Here is a 14535-nt window from a genome sequence, read left to right on the forward strand (position 1 = left end):
TGATAAACAGACAAGAGCAGCAACAGTCTGCAAAGGGCATGGAGACTAGAGGTTCAGACTCCCCAGAGATGAGTCCTCCTGGGTCACCCCATCAGGTAAGCCACTGAGGCCAGGAGAGGTGCTGGCTGAGACTGAGAGAAATGAAGAATGGAAAGCAAGGGAGGGGAAAAATGAGTATCAACTGCAGTCCCAAGACAGCTGGAGCACCAAGTTCATCTAACTTTCCTCTTGTAATTACATTTCCCCAGGAAAAAACAAGGAGAATCCTGAAGGGGTGAATTGACAGTGCAGCAAGTGAACCTCAGAGGACAAGGGGCATTCTATGGTGGATGCTGTGAGACCATCCAGAGTCCCTCTTTATGACTGAGGCACAACTGTATGGCGGCATGGCAGGTGCCTACTTAGGGCTTACTGTTGAGTCCCTCCCCAGAGACAGCCATTAGCTGAAGGGAGCTGCCTGGCCCAAGTATCTGTCCCTCCTTGGGGACAACCTATATCTATATTGACTGGTACTGAAGGGGCACAACTTAAAAGATTGCTAGTCTTGAATCTAAATATATTCCTTTGAGATAGTATCACTAAATTGAGGTCTACAGAAGTGCATTCATTCACTTGGCAAATACTTATTAAGCATACACTGTATACCTTAATTATTCCAAGAACTTGGTATACATCAGTGAACTAAACACACAATTCCTGTCTTCATGGAGTTTACATTCTAGTGGGAGGAGACAGTAGTCAACAATCCACATAATAAGACAGTGAATTATATGGTATAAAGAAAAAAGAACAAGGTAAGAGAGATAAGGAGTACAGGGAAATGGAGAATAGTTACAGTTTTAAATAGCCTTGTCTAGGTAGACCTCCCTGAAAAGGTGACGCTGAGCCATCTTGAAGGAGATGAGGGAGGGAGCTGTGTGATTATCTGGAAGGAAACTGTAGCAGGCAGAAGAGACGGATCAGCTAGGCTCATACCTGATGTGTTCAGGAGACAGCCAGGAGAGCATGCAGCCACTGGCAGTGAGCAACAGGGACTGCAGTACAAGAGGAGGTCAAGAGGTAAACAGGTGGAGGATACAGGGGCCCACCTTGTAGGCCATTGTGTGAGGGTCTTGACTTACACTGAGGGAAATGGAGAGCCAGTGAAAGGTTTGATCAGAGGACTAACATGATCACTTCCATTTTAACAGGATTTTTCGCTCTGCTTTGCTGAGAAGAGACCGGTGGGGGAAGGTAGAAGCATAGACACCAGGAGATAAACTAAGAAGCTCTGGCAATAGTTCCAGTGAGACATGACGGTGGCTTAACAGGGTAACAGTAGAGGTAAATGAGGAGATTCTGGATATATTTTAAACATAGAACCAATCTGATTCCTTGGTGTATTGATGGGGGTGTGACAGAAAGAGTCATGGATGACTCCAAGGTGCTCTGTGTAAGTCACTGGAAGGATGGAGTTGGGGGAGGGGTGTCAGAAGTTTTGGACATATTTGGCCTGAGAGATCTAATAGACTCAGAAGCAGACCCTGCTGGTGCTCCATTGACAAGCTGGAAGTGCTTGGGAGTTTGTGTCCCCACCCCCAAAGCCACCCTTGGACAATGACTGATGAGTGCAAGAATATAATAGCCCAGCTCCAATTTCTTGCACTGTGACAAACTTCAAGCCATAACTCACACTCCAGAGCACCTTTGTGGGACTAAGCTGAAGCCACCTTCTGCAGAACTTTGCATGGTATTATCCCTTGCTTGGTTTCCTCACCTGCTCTGTCCCTGTCCTGCTTCCCCCACTGCCTTACTAGTTTCTCCTAAGAGTGGCCCCTTATAGATCATATACACAAACCTTCATCTAAGGTCTGCTTCTGAGGAACCAGACCTAAAATGACATCCAAGCAGAGATAGATATATGAAGGAGATAGATGGATATATGAATCTGGAGTTCATCAGAGGGCTTTTGGCCAGAGAAATAAATTTGGATGTCAACTACATATAAATGTACTTAAAGGCATGACCGTGAGAGTGACTTGGTATTATTCTTTCATCATAGACATGCTTTCATCTTGAAAGTAATTCAGGGAATCAAAAGGCTGATTCCTTTTTAAATATTATTAAATTGTAATTATAATTTAATTATAACAAAATGTCAGAAGTTGATACTTGTTAAAGATGGGCTGTGCATTTATAGAGGATCATTATATTACTCTTTTTACTTGTGTGCATGTTTGAAAATTTCCACAATGAAAATCACACAAGCAATATATACATATGCTCTCCTTTAGAAAAAAGAAATAATTGGGGGAATTCAGGAAGGTAGTCAAAAGGTACAAACTTTTAGTTATAAGATAAATAAATACTAGGGATATAACATAAAACATGATGGCATAATTAATGCTGCTATAAGGTATATGGGAAAGTTGTCAACAGAGTAAATGCTGAGTTTTCATCACAAGGAAAAAATAATTTTTTGCCATTTGTTTTTATTGTACGTGTGTAAGATGATGGATGTTAACTAAATTTATTGAGGTAATTATTTCACAATATACGTAACTCAAACACTTATGCTGCATACCTTAAACTTCATAGTGATGTATGTCAATTATATCTTAATAAAACTGGTAAAAAATAATTACATAGTAAAAAACTAAAAATAATAGAAATTTCCATCAACAATAGATATGTAAATTGTGGTTTACTGAAACAGCAATGATTATGATGAACTACCTGTAACAATATGAGTGAATAAATCTTATAAACATAATGTTGCAAGAAATGTACACAAAAGACTATATACCATTTATGTAAAACTCGAAACAGGTAAAACTAATCCATGCCATTAGATAAGAGTGTTTTACCCTTGGGAAGGTATTGACTGAAGGCTACATCAAGGAGATTTCTGTGATGCTAGTAATGGTCTTTTCTTGGATTTGGTGCTGGTTACGTGTGTGAGTCCACTTATTCAATATTTACATTGCGTTGTGAACATGCTGAGATTTTACCCTGCCACAATCTCATGGATGCCAGCGGAAGACATGAGACTCCCAGATCAGAGACAAAGGACTTTATTACTCGCAGAAATCATGTGTTTCATGTTTGCATCAGTTCCCTTTGACCTCTAAGTACCGTGGGGGTGACATGAAGGTGAGCCCAGGTGGATGCAGCATACACACTGGGTTTGCAGCAGACCTGAGGGACCCTAGGCTTAGGAAATCTCAGTCTTTTAAAGGGGCTGCAAACAAACTGCTCAAACTTTGTCCCAGAGGGGGACATTATCTTTGCTACATTGGCCAGCAGACAAACCTTTCCTTGTCTCAGAGAGAAACCATTCCTGTGTTCCAAGACTGCTGTACAAACATCCTTGAACAGATAGTCTGGAACAAAAGTTGTTGGTGCCTCCGCTCACAAGACGTGAAGTATAAATACAACACCCATGGAAAATTGCCTCCCAACAATTTTGCAATAAAAATGTACATTTAAAAAAATCATGGCTTTCTGCTCCTCCCTGTTCAACAGACAGCTGCATCTTCTGGTGCAGTGCCAGCCTCATCCCCAAAACATGATGCTGAAGGTCAGAGTAAATGGATTTGGCCTTATTGGGCTCGTGGTCACCAGGTCTACCATTCACTCTGGCAGAGTGGATATTTTTGCCATCAATGACCCCTTCATTGACCTCAACTACATGGTCTACAAGTTCCAGTATGATTCCACCATAGCAAATTCCACAGTACAATCAAGGCTGAGAAAGGGAAACTTGTCATCAATGGAAAGCCCATCTCCATCTTCCAAGAGTGAGATCTCCCTATCAAATGGGATCATGCTGGTACTGAGTATATTGTGGAGTCCACTGGGGTCTTCATCACCATGGAGAAGGCTGGGGCTCACCTGAAGGGTAAAGCCAAGAAGGTCATCATATCTGCCTATTCTGCTGATGCCCCCATGTTTGTGATGGGCATGAACCATGAAAAGTATGACAACTCCCTCAAGATTTTCAGCAATGCCTCCTGCACCACCAACTGCTTGGCCCTTCTGGACAAGGTCATCCATGACAACCTCAGTATTGTGGAGTGACTCGTGACCACAGTCCATGCAATCATTGCCTCTCAGAAGACCATGGACAGCCCCCTGGGAAGCTGTGGTGTGATAGCTGAGGGACTGCCCAGAACATCATCCCTGCTTCTACTGGCACTGCCAAGGTTTTAGCAAGATCATCCCTGAGCTGAATAGGAAGCTCACTGTCATGGCCTTCTGTGTCCCCACGCTCAACACGTCAGTCGTGGATCTGACCTGCTACCTGGAGAAAGCTGCCAAATATGACAACATCAAGGTGGTGAAGCAGGCACCAGAGGGCCCCTCAAGGGCCTTCAGGGCAACACCGAGGACCAGGTTGTCTCCTGTGACTTTTAACAGTGACCACTTTGTCAACCTCATTTCCTGGTATGAAAATGAATTTAGTTACAGCAACCAGGTGGTGGACCTTATAGTCCACATGGCCTCCAAGGAGTAAGAGAGCTCCCTGGACCACCAGCCCCAGTGAGAGTAAGAGAAAAAGAGAGGCCCTCAGCTCTTGGGGAGTCCTTGCCTCAACTCATCCCCCAACACACTGAGAATCTCCCAACCTCCACAGTTTCCATCCCAGACCCCTGAAGAAGGGAGGGGGCTTGGGAACCTCTACCTTGTCACATGTCATCAATAAAGTATGCTATATCCCCTCCAAAAAACTCATTTGAGTAAATCATTACAGACAAGGCTAAAGATAAAGTTTCTTTGACCATTTCCCTTTTCCAAGTGAAGAAGTGATTAATGTTGGGTGCATTCCTTTCTAGACTATTAGCTATACAATATCTACATATGTATGCCTATGTATGCCTGTACATGCCAATATACATATGTATAGTATGTATATAGATATATATAGAAAGAGAGAGAGAGAGAGAAACAGAAAAGAGGGATTTGGAGCACAGTATGGAATAAGTTAAATATATGACATCATATTCTACATAGCATTCTGTAACTTACTATTTTCACTTAGCAAGGTCTTCGTATTTCTTCCCTTTTCTGTTTCCTTGTCACTACATACACACAGATTTTCCCCTTTCTTCTAAATTTTCTGCATAGCGAGCCATGGTATGGGTGCACTACAGTTCAATTAAACATTCCTCTTTGGGATGTATTCAGTTTTTGCTGTTCCTTTGTTTTTTGGATTTTTTGTTTTCGGTTTTTTTTTTTTTTTTTTTTTGCAATTACAAACAGTACTTCAATGACCATTGTCAGACAGGTCTCCTTATACATTTGTGCAAATATTTCCCTAGGGTGGATTCCAAGGAGGACTGCTGCCAAATTGCCCTCAAAAACCATTGTTCCAGTTACCTCACTAGTAGTTTATGAGTGCCCATTTCCCCATGAACTTGCCAACAGTGTACATATTGTTGATTTTAATTTTTGTCAATTGGAAAGGAGAGGAAAATGACGTCCTGTTGAGGTTTTAATTTGCATTTCCAAGATCTCTAGTAAAGCTGAGCATATTTGCCTACCTCATTTCTTAGATCACCGTATCTTAATATTTATGTGCCCAGGACCACAATGGGTACTTCATGCAAAATATTTCACTTTATTCTCACAACCCCTCCCTGGTATGGTAGTGAGGAGGGAGCCACTATTTTTTCCCACATGGCAGGTAAGTCAACTGAGGCTAGCTTGTGTTCACACATCTAGTAAGTGTTGGTGGCAGCAAACTCTTCTTCTAAATAATTACACGGTATCTGTTCTCTTCTTCCTCAGTAAGAGAACCCAGATGGTGGAGGGAGCAACAACCCATCAGCTTCGAATCTCCCCTTTCCAGCCTTCTTTGTGGGTAGAAATAGCCATGTGAAAGCTCTTACAGATGAGCTATAGATGCAGTTGGGTAGAGGTGCTTCCTGTGAAGCTCCTTGGAAGGACAGTGACCATCTGACTCCTTGGCTTGCTCTCCTCTCTTCCTCCCCCTTAAGATGAGATGACTCAAGCTGTACAGCCGTGACATGCCCTTGGGCCATCTTGAGATGGAAGTGAAGCTCCAAAAAAGCTGGAAGAGGGAGACAATAGGAATGTGGGCTATTGATTGAGTCATGGGGCCATCCTACACACCCCCAGACTACCTACTTCTGGAATTCTTGTCACGTGAATGAGAAATGACCCACTCTGCTTTTCTGTTATTACTGAGACAGTGATGGAGCCAGGATTTGAACCAAAGCCATCCTCATGATTGTGACCCTTAATCTATGCTGAATCACTGTTTTTTTTTTATCCGGGCAATACTCTCCACACAAAAGGATGCTTTCACTACAGCAGTCACCTCCAGTGGCCATTAAAGACTGGGAAAAATCTTGCTCTTGGCTTTTCTTCTTCGGGTGATTGGACTTGCATGTCCTGCTTCTGCATCAGAACAATTTCAGCCTCATCACGGCAACAGAACAGGTAGTGCTTGTGAAAAATAAAAGTGGAAATAGACGAATACTACATAACTTCCTTTACTGGTGGTGCCTACACAGAGGAGCAGGGACTTAGAGAAAAGAACAACATGGCAAATGTTTAAAACAAAAGTTCCAGTCCTGGCTTTACTACTCTATTTGCTGTGTGATCTTAGAAAAATCATCTCATTCCTCTTAGCTCCCTTTTCTTACATGTTAATAAAATAAACCTTTGTGCCATAGGCTTGTGATGAGAGTCCAGTGAGGAAATACACATAAAAGCTTTTCAAAAAAATCAGCGCTGCCCTGGCTACAGAAAGAATCACTGTATAAATATTGAATTCCTGGTGTACATGTACACCATAGAAAGCCTTGCGGTTATCATTATCCCATTTTAGTGACCCCAATTTTCTCCCTCTTTTTTAGCCATTGTGTTGTGGGAGACCCCACAAGACACAGGGACATTGTCACAGTGAGGGGTAGGTGTGCCCATATGTGTGTGTTTTTAAGATTTATCCTTTTTCTCATTGAGTTTCATATATTTCATGCAAAGGATTGTTGAATATTCATTGATCTATCTAGTATCCCCAAGTACACTATTAGAAATGCATTGCTTATCTATATTTTTGAAATGTTGAAATAATTCAGTGTTGATCCTTTGTGAGATAGGTTTGCTACCTTTAAACTGAAGTGACAATAACACCCCAGCCGTCTTCTGTTTCTCTCAAGTTGTACTGATATCCTTGATGTCGCTAACAAACCAAAGCCTGCCTGTGAGAATCCTGTATGTCACCATTAAATTGAAAAAGGCCCGAAGTATCGAAATCTCACTTCTGGTAGGGAAGAGAATTGAGAAAAGAGCAAACCGATGGTTATTCATGAATCACTCTGGCCTGCCATGATAAATACCCCTGGCCTCATTCTCCTCTTCTCCAGGCTCATAATTTTCTCCCTGAAGGTGTCTCACCTGCACAGGAAGAACGGGGCTGGAGGGATGCTAGTAAAAAGATGATTTTTAGAGGCTCTTAAAACACAAAAGGCTGTGTGTGGGTTATGAGCTCTTCTTTTTGCATAAGCAACACAGTGTCCAATTAATCTGAGCAGAGTGGGGAGAGGGATTGAAAGAGTATGTCATGTTTGCTCTGGGGTTTTGTGACAGCCCAGGAACGGGACAAGAAAATGAAATAAATACCCGACGAAGGAACTTCTTTTAAAAGATTACAAGCAAATGGGTCCAGATTTGGGCTTCCATGAGAACACTGAACATAGAGATTCCCTCTCCAAATACAGATTCTGCGTCTAAGCTGGGGAATATTTGGGCCACTTCGACTTGAAAGGCTAGGATGGAGGGGGTTGGGGGTATCTGGAAGGAAATGCAGCAGTGCACAAAGAACCAGTAAAAGTGTGGCTTCCCGGTGTTTTATTGGACACTTCCCCACATCTTCTCATTGTTCCGACAGGGAGTCGCCGTTCCCGCCGGCGCTGACAGGCCAGGCTCTGTGACATGTCGGCAAACAATTTTACTGTTTTCCTCTCTCTCCTTATGAATGATATTTATAGACTAAGAATTGCATTTGCTTCCGCTTTCCGACACAGTTATCTTCTTGGGCGTGGATTAAATGTAGATCTGGGTGTTGAAAGACATTTACATAAGTGCTGTTTGTGAACAGGGAGGCCAGTTCTTCTATTATCGCCAGAACATTTAAATCTTAATGACTGGCATTGTTGTCGAAAAGACGGTGTTTTTCCTGCTGAGAAACTGCATTAGATTCAAGAAACAGAGCTCATTTCCATTCTCGCAGCAGTCTCTCTAGAAATGACATGCAGTGCTTGAAACTGTTTATTTCCAAATTCAGGCCTCCCTCGCATCAGTCATCAGCTTCAATTACCAGTTTTCCGGAGCCGAGCCATCAGGCAGTCTGACACCGGGGTCCGGCCTAATTCCCACCTTCTCCAGAGTCAAGAGCATAATGTGCGGATGAAAAGGTGCAAAATAGCCCGGACTTCATTAGCATGCAGGGCCTGGCTGTTCATTTGCCGGCTAGGAATGGAAGTTCTGACACTCGGAGCTGGCTGCAAAATGAGAAAAGTCCTCTTCAGGGGAGATGGGGTCCTCGGTGGTGAGGAAAGGTCATCAAAAAGACAGCCACTGCCCTTGCTCCCTGCTCTCCAGGACTGCTTATTGATTCCAGGGACACCTCATTACACGCCGGATCAACATATTATTGCCATGTTCTGGGACTGAATTGTTTACAAGTGTCTTTATCACCGGCAAAGGCCTGCCCAGCGATGCATGACTACACTCATTTGGCTGTGACCCGCCAATTATGTGTTATCCGATATGTTGCTGGGTATCTTGATCTTTGCCCGGGTCTTCTCGCGGCATCAACACAGTCCCATTTACTACTTCTTTCTAACCACTCTTTGGGAAAGTAGCCATTAGCCTGTCAGTGTGTAAGTGTGTGTGTGTGTGTGTGTGTGTGTGTGTGTCCTCTGCTACAGGAAATTTGAACGTGGTTTCTCTGTTGCTTGCTGTGCGTGAGGTTCATAATCAGCTGGGAGAAAAAAAATCTCTCACATACACACAAACACACACACACACACACACACACACACACACACACCTTTTCTTTTTTTTATGGCAACCCACACAATTTGCAATCAGTATGCATGGCAGAGAGCATAATGCGGCTTGTTACCAAGCTCCCTCTGCTTACATATAGGCCCTACGAGAGAGCTGTCATATTTTATTTGGGCATAGCCACTGCAAACCACTGCACAGGACCGTTTTAATCTTTCATTACAGACACTTCTATGGCTCCATAAAAGAAAGAGTGGAATAGCAACTCGATTAAAAACTCAGTAAAGAGACTCTGGAATTGGTCCTCTGCCCCCAAAAGTGGAGCGGAAGCCGTGGTTTGGAACTCAGTGTATTCTGATACAACTTGATTTCCATTTCCCTTCCAATGGTGACTACTGACAGAGCTTTGATAATGCTGCTGAATGACAACTTTGGTTTATTATTATGAATGCTGCTTGGGGAAGCTTTAATGACCGTCAAACATTTGGGCCATCTCAACCAAATACTGAAAGGAGGCAGTTTCATTTACATCTCCAATTGCCATCAGGAATGGCTCTTTAATGAGTTTTCCAGTGGGGGGATGTAAAGCAAATGCCAAGAAATTTGCCTTTACTTTTCCTGGAAGAATACATCCTTGGCAATGGGCACAAACTATAATGAGGGAAATGAAATTCCAGAATTTAACTGCTTTCAGAAAGGTGACATCTGTAAGTACATCCATTTCCAGCAATTTCCCAGATTTCTCTGGTATTTATCTTGAAATTAATTTCTCCAGGCATTTTTTTTTCCTCCTTTCAATTTTGGAGCAGAGTCTTAGAAAGTTACTGAGTTCTTTTTGTTCTTTCTGAAATCCCTGGCCCCTAGCTTCCTGACAAATAACTCACTGAAAAGGCTAAATAAAGACCCCCTCATCAGAGTGCTTCAGCCCAATTAAAGACTCAATGGAAAGATGTTTGCTCCACCAAGTGTTTAAGGACACTGCAAATTCTGTAGTGTCATCAACCAACAAATAGCCTTTGGAAGATAAGGAGATGATAGGAAGGATTACTCTTGCTTTTTTTTTTTTTTTTCTTAGACGTGACTGCACATGGAGAAGTTTGGTCAAGGGATAAAGATGGAATAAGCAGGACTGTTTACCAAGTTTCCCATCTGAGTAGCAAGTCTCAATGCTTTTGGGATTCAGGAAATGCCAAAAAGGATGACTTGCAATAACTAGAGGCCATCAAAAAGGAAAGGGTTTCTTTACACACTTATAAGAGATCGTAACAATGAAGCATTAGGAGTTCCCTGTCAATGGGCAATCTGGGGTTGAATGTTCTGAACAGAAGGAAGAGCTCCATCCAGGGGTTTCTGCCAATTTTTATAACCAGCTCATCTGTTATTTCAACCATCAAAAAAATATCTCGCTGTTATGGCTTTAACACCTCTTAATGAATCCCCCAAACTGGAGCCAAAAGATTCTCTGTAAATAACGGGATGGCTGGTAATCCTGGATCCTCTGAATTTCTTCTCCATCTTAAGGATGCATGCCTTTGTACATTTCTGATAATCAATGGAAAATGCATACACAGAGTGTGCAAGCACGGTGATATAGTAAAATGATCAGACTGTAACTAACAAAAAGAGAAGCTTGAAATATCAAGTGTTGGAGATGATGTGGAGAAAAGGGAACCCTCATGTACTCTTGGTGAGAGTGCAACTTGGTGCAGCCACTGTGGGAAATGGAGTTTTCTCAACAAATTAAAAATAGAAATACCATTTGATCCATTGATTTCACTACTGGGTATTTACCCAAAGAAAATGAAAATACCAGTTCAAAAAGTTATATGCCCTTCTGTGTTTATTGCAGCATTATTTACAATAGCCAAGATATAGAAGCAACTCAAGTGTCCAGCCATATATGAATGGATAAAGAACATGTGAGATATATATATGTGTGTGTGTATATGCATATATATATGCATATGTATATATGCATATATACACACACATATACATATATAATGAATATTATTCAGTCATAAAAGAGAAATCTTGTCATTTATGACAAAATGGATGGACCTAGAGGGTATTATGCTAAGCGAAATAAATCAAAAACAGAGATAAATACCCTATGATTTTAGTTATATGCAAAGTCTAAAAAACAAACAAACAAAAAAGCAGAAATAGACCCATAAATACAGAGAACAAACTGGTAGAAAGGAGTGGGGATGGTGGGCAGAATGGGTAAAATGGGAGAAGGGGAATGGGAGGTGCATCTTCCAAGAAAAAAAAAAAGAATCTTGCTTTAAAAGTCATTTATTAAATATAATTTGTTTCAGGAAACTTTCCAAAAACCTAGCACATATTTACTTATTGAATATAATAACCCCATGACTTAGGTATTGCTATTCTCACTTTTCAGATGAGGAAAACTTTTCACACATCTAAATGAGTTTTCAAATGTGCTCAAAGTCACAAGTCTAGTGACAGAAGGAGAATTTAAACCCAAGCGTGACCCATAGCAGAATCCATGCTCTATTTTGCCTCTCCTAGAGCCAATATCCATTATATATTTCCAGGAGCCCAGCAAAGTGCATTTTCTACATGCAAGCTAACTTCAGTGCACAAAGAGCTGCTAGTCATGAAAACATGTCTAACCCATCATCTTTTACACATCTGATATCTTTAGCCATGAGGTGAGCTGAAGCAAGCCTACTTTGACTGACATGATAAAGAAAGTTTTGATCCAAAAGGGCAATTTGGGGCATTTAATAAAAAAGTAGGGTGGGGGTTGCAGGGAAAACACGTTCAGGGAGCCATAGAAATACCCGTCACTTGTCGCTAGAAGCAAAAGAGGAAGACTTGTCAGCCTTTTGCACTCATAACTCATTCCAGTTGTCTGTTGATCTTCCCTTGGTGATTCTGTTAAAAGAAAACAACAACTCTTAATTCACTTCCCATGGACATCATAGGCCAGGGTCCCACAGGCTTACTCTGCCTTTGGAGACCTAGTGATAAAGGGCCTAGTCACAGTGTAGGAGACTGAATCCCAGAAACTGGAGGGATGTCCATTAGCTGCCTGCAAACCCACGAAAACATGTGCAAGGGTTCTGGAATCTTCCCTTGGCTCATGTTTCCATTTTTTCCTATTGTCCATGAGAATGCTAGCCACCTTCTAATGCCCAGGGCAATGCATTATTTTTAATGTCTTTTGGCAACTGGCCTGGCTGAAAATAAAGGAGACCACTTATCCATCAGGACCTCTCCTCCTCAACTCTCCTTCATTCAGCCTCAGTGAGCTCTAATCTTCCAGCACATTGGAGCTGCCCCAGTTTCTTCTGTTGAGAAAGAAAGAAACACTTTTTTTATCAGTTAATTTATCACTAAGAGATTCAAATTCCCACCCCTCTCCTTCCCACTCCATCCCCATCAGGTAATACTTGCATTCTAAAAGAGGGCAAAGTTTGACACAAGGGAATCATCATGGCAGAGGAGTAGTGTTTGGGAAGGGGAAGCCTTCCAGATGAGCCATTCCAGTCACAAACATGGCCATTCCGGCATGTGGATATGTGTGCCTCCTAAGCCTCACTTAGGCTCGGGGAATTTCAGAATTATTTGATTTTCAGAACATACAGTTGAGGACTCCAGATAAATCTACTAGAAATGAGTTCTACTGATCTAGATCTTAGCCCAGGGCATTTGCACGCTGGTCACTCCTACCCAGCCCTTCCTTCTATGCCCCTTCCTTTGTTTTTGCACAGATACACACTATACAAAGTGTTCTGGGAAATCTAACACACATTTTCTGCCCTCAAAGAGCCAACAATAGGTAGCAACAAAGTGTTACAAGGCAACAAGTGACTAAGGACAAAGTAAGAAGTGTGTGTAATAAGAAGTGGCTACAGAGTTCAGATGGGGCTGCCAGACTCCAGTGAACTAATGTGACAGCAAAGGCTTTCCATACGAGGGAGGATAGGAGGATGTCTTGGGGATTTGAATAAATGAACAAGGGGTGAGTAGGCATGATGGACAGTATCCTAATCAGGCCACTTACAGTCCCTCCCATTCCTTTACACACATGCAGCTCCTCCCACCAAGAGGAGAAGTCTAACGCCCGCCTTGACCTGGGCAGACCCTGTGACCTGCTCTAACCAATAGAATGAGATGAGAATATGATATTTTAAAAACTTCCGGGTGCACAGGTCTTAAAAGTACTAGCAGCTTCCACTTCTTCCCTCATGGAGCCCAGCTGCCATCCTGTAGGGAGTTTCTGGCTGGGCTACTGAATGATTAGTGGCTGCACAAAGAGAGGTCCTTGAAAATAAGAGGCCATCATGGTGGTTCCGTGTGAATAGGCCCAGCTGACGCTTTAAGGAGGAGAAGGGCTTAGCAAGTCCTGCCCAAATTCCTAACTCATGGAATTGTGAAAAATAATAAATTGTTGTAGCTTTAAGCCACTAAGTTCTGGGGTGGTTGGTCAAGCAGTGAAGATGAAGGGGAGTACACCAGTGATAAGATGCATTCCCGTGAAAGGATGGCACAAATAAAAGGAAAATAAATGCTCATGATATTTGGTGAGCCCTAAATCAAGTAAACTAATCTGGCTAGAGCAGGCACTTCCGATTAGCAACTAGAAGAACAGACCGATAAACTGAGTCCAAATAACTTTAATGTAGAAAGGGGAGCTTCAAGACCATTCGCCAATGCCCTCGGTAGCAGATGCGGTCAATGTCCCATCAGTAGACCTTTGCCCTTAAACTTCAGTGCCTACCAGTTCAATATCCAACTACCAGCACCTGCGTTGCATTGCCTTGGTGCTTTTTTTTTTTTTTTTTTTTTTTTGGTCCCTGAAGCCATTCTGCCTATGCAACAGGCCAGAAGTACTGGGGAAATAATGTCTATGAAAAGTAACCCTCAGTTAATGATTGATGGGAGTTGGTGTATAAATACTCCCGCTCAGATGGACTCACTCTAAGGCAGGCATTCTATACTGCTTCCCAGAGTCGCCTCGATAGAATTAAATCCCAGTTGCCCACAATGGTAATTTGCTTTAAAGTGCACTTTAATGGCTGCCTTCCCTTTCCTGTCTGTCAACTCCACTCCTCAACTGGAATTTCCTCAGATCACTTCCCAATAAACTGCTTGCTTTGGGGGAAACCCAAACTAAGATACGGTTTCCATATAAAAAAAATAAAGCCAGGATGTAGATTACTTTGGCTAAGTGCTATAACAAAGCGAACCAAAATATGCAGTGTTTCAAACAAAATAGATGTTTATTTCTCTCCTTGTAATAGTCCAGGGTGAAAATACAGACTTTGCTTCAGGGAGTCATCTTGTGAACCCAGGTCATTGGGGGAGCTTTGTCATCCTCCACATGTGGCTTCCATTAGTATCATTCCCAGCCAGCAAGCAGGAACAGGAAAGTGCAAGTACGAGATGACAATTACTCCCATCACTTCTGCTTGCATTCCACTGGTAAGAACTTAGTCACAAGGGTTTACACAACTGCAAGGGAGGTTGGGAAATGTAGTCCAG

General features: G+C 42.3%; 1 pseudogene; it reads left to right on the forward strand.

The window, feature by feature from the left end:
* Window positions 1–3475: 3475 nt before the first annotated feature.
* On the forward strand, window positions 3476–4495 carry LOC123779044 (glyceraldehyde-3-phosphate dehydrogenase pseudogene; annotated as a pseudogene).
* The last annotated feature ends 10040 nt before the right edge of the window (window positions 4496–14535 follow it).

This window comes from Ursus americanus, chromosome 22 (assembly GCF_024610735.1).
Source record: "Ursus americanus isolate L20-20 chromosome 22, mUrsAme1.1.p, whole genome shotgun sequence".
Lineage (NCBI taxonomy): Eukaryota > Metazoa > Chordata > Mammalia > Carnivora > Ursidae > Ursus > Ursus americanus.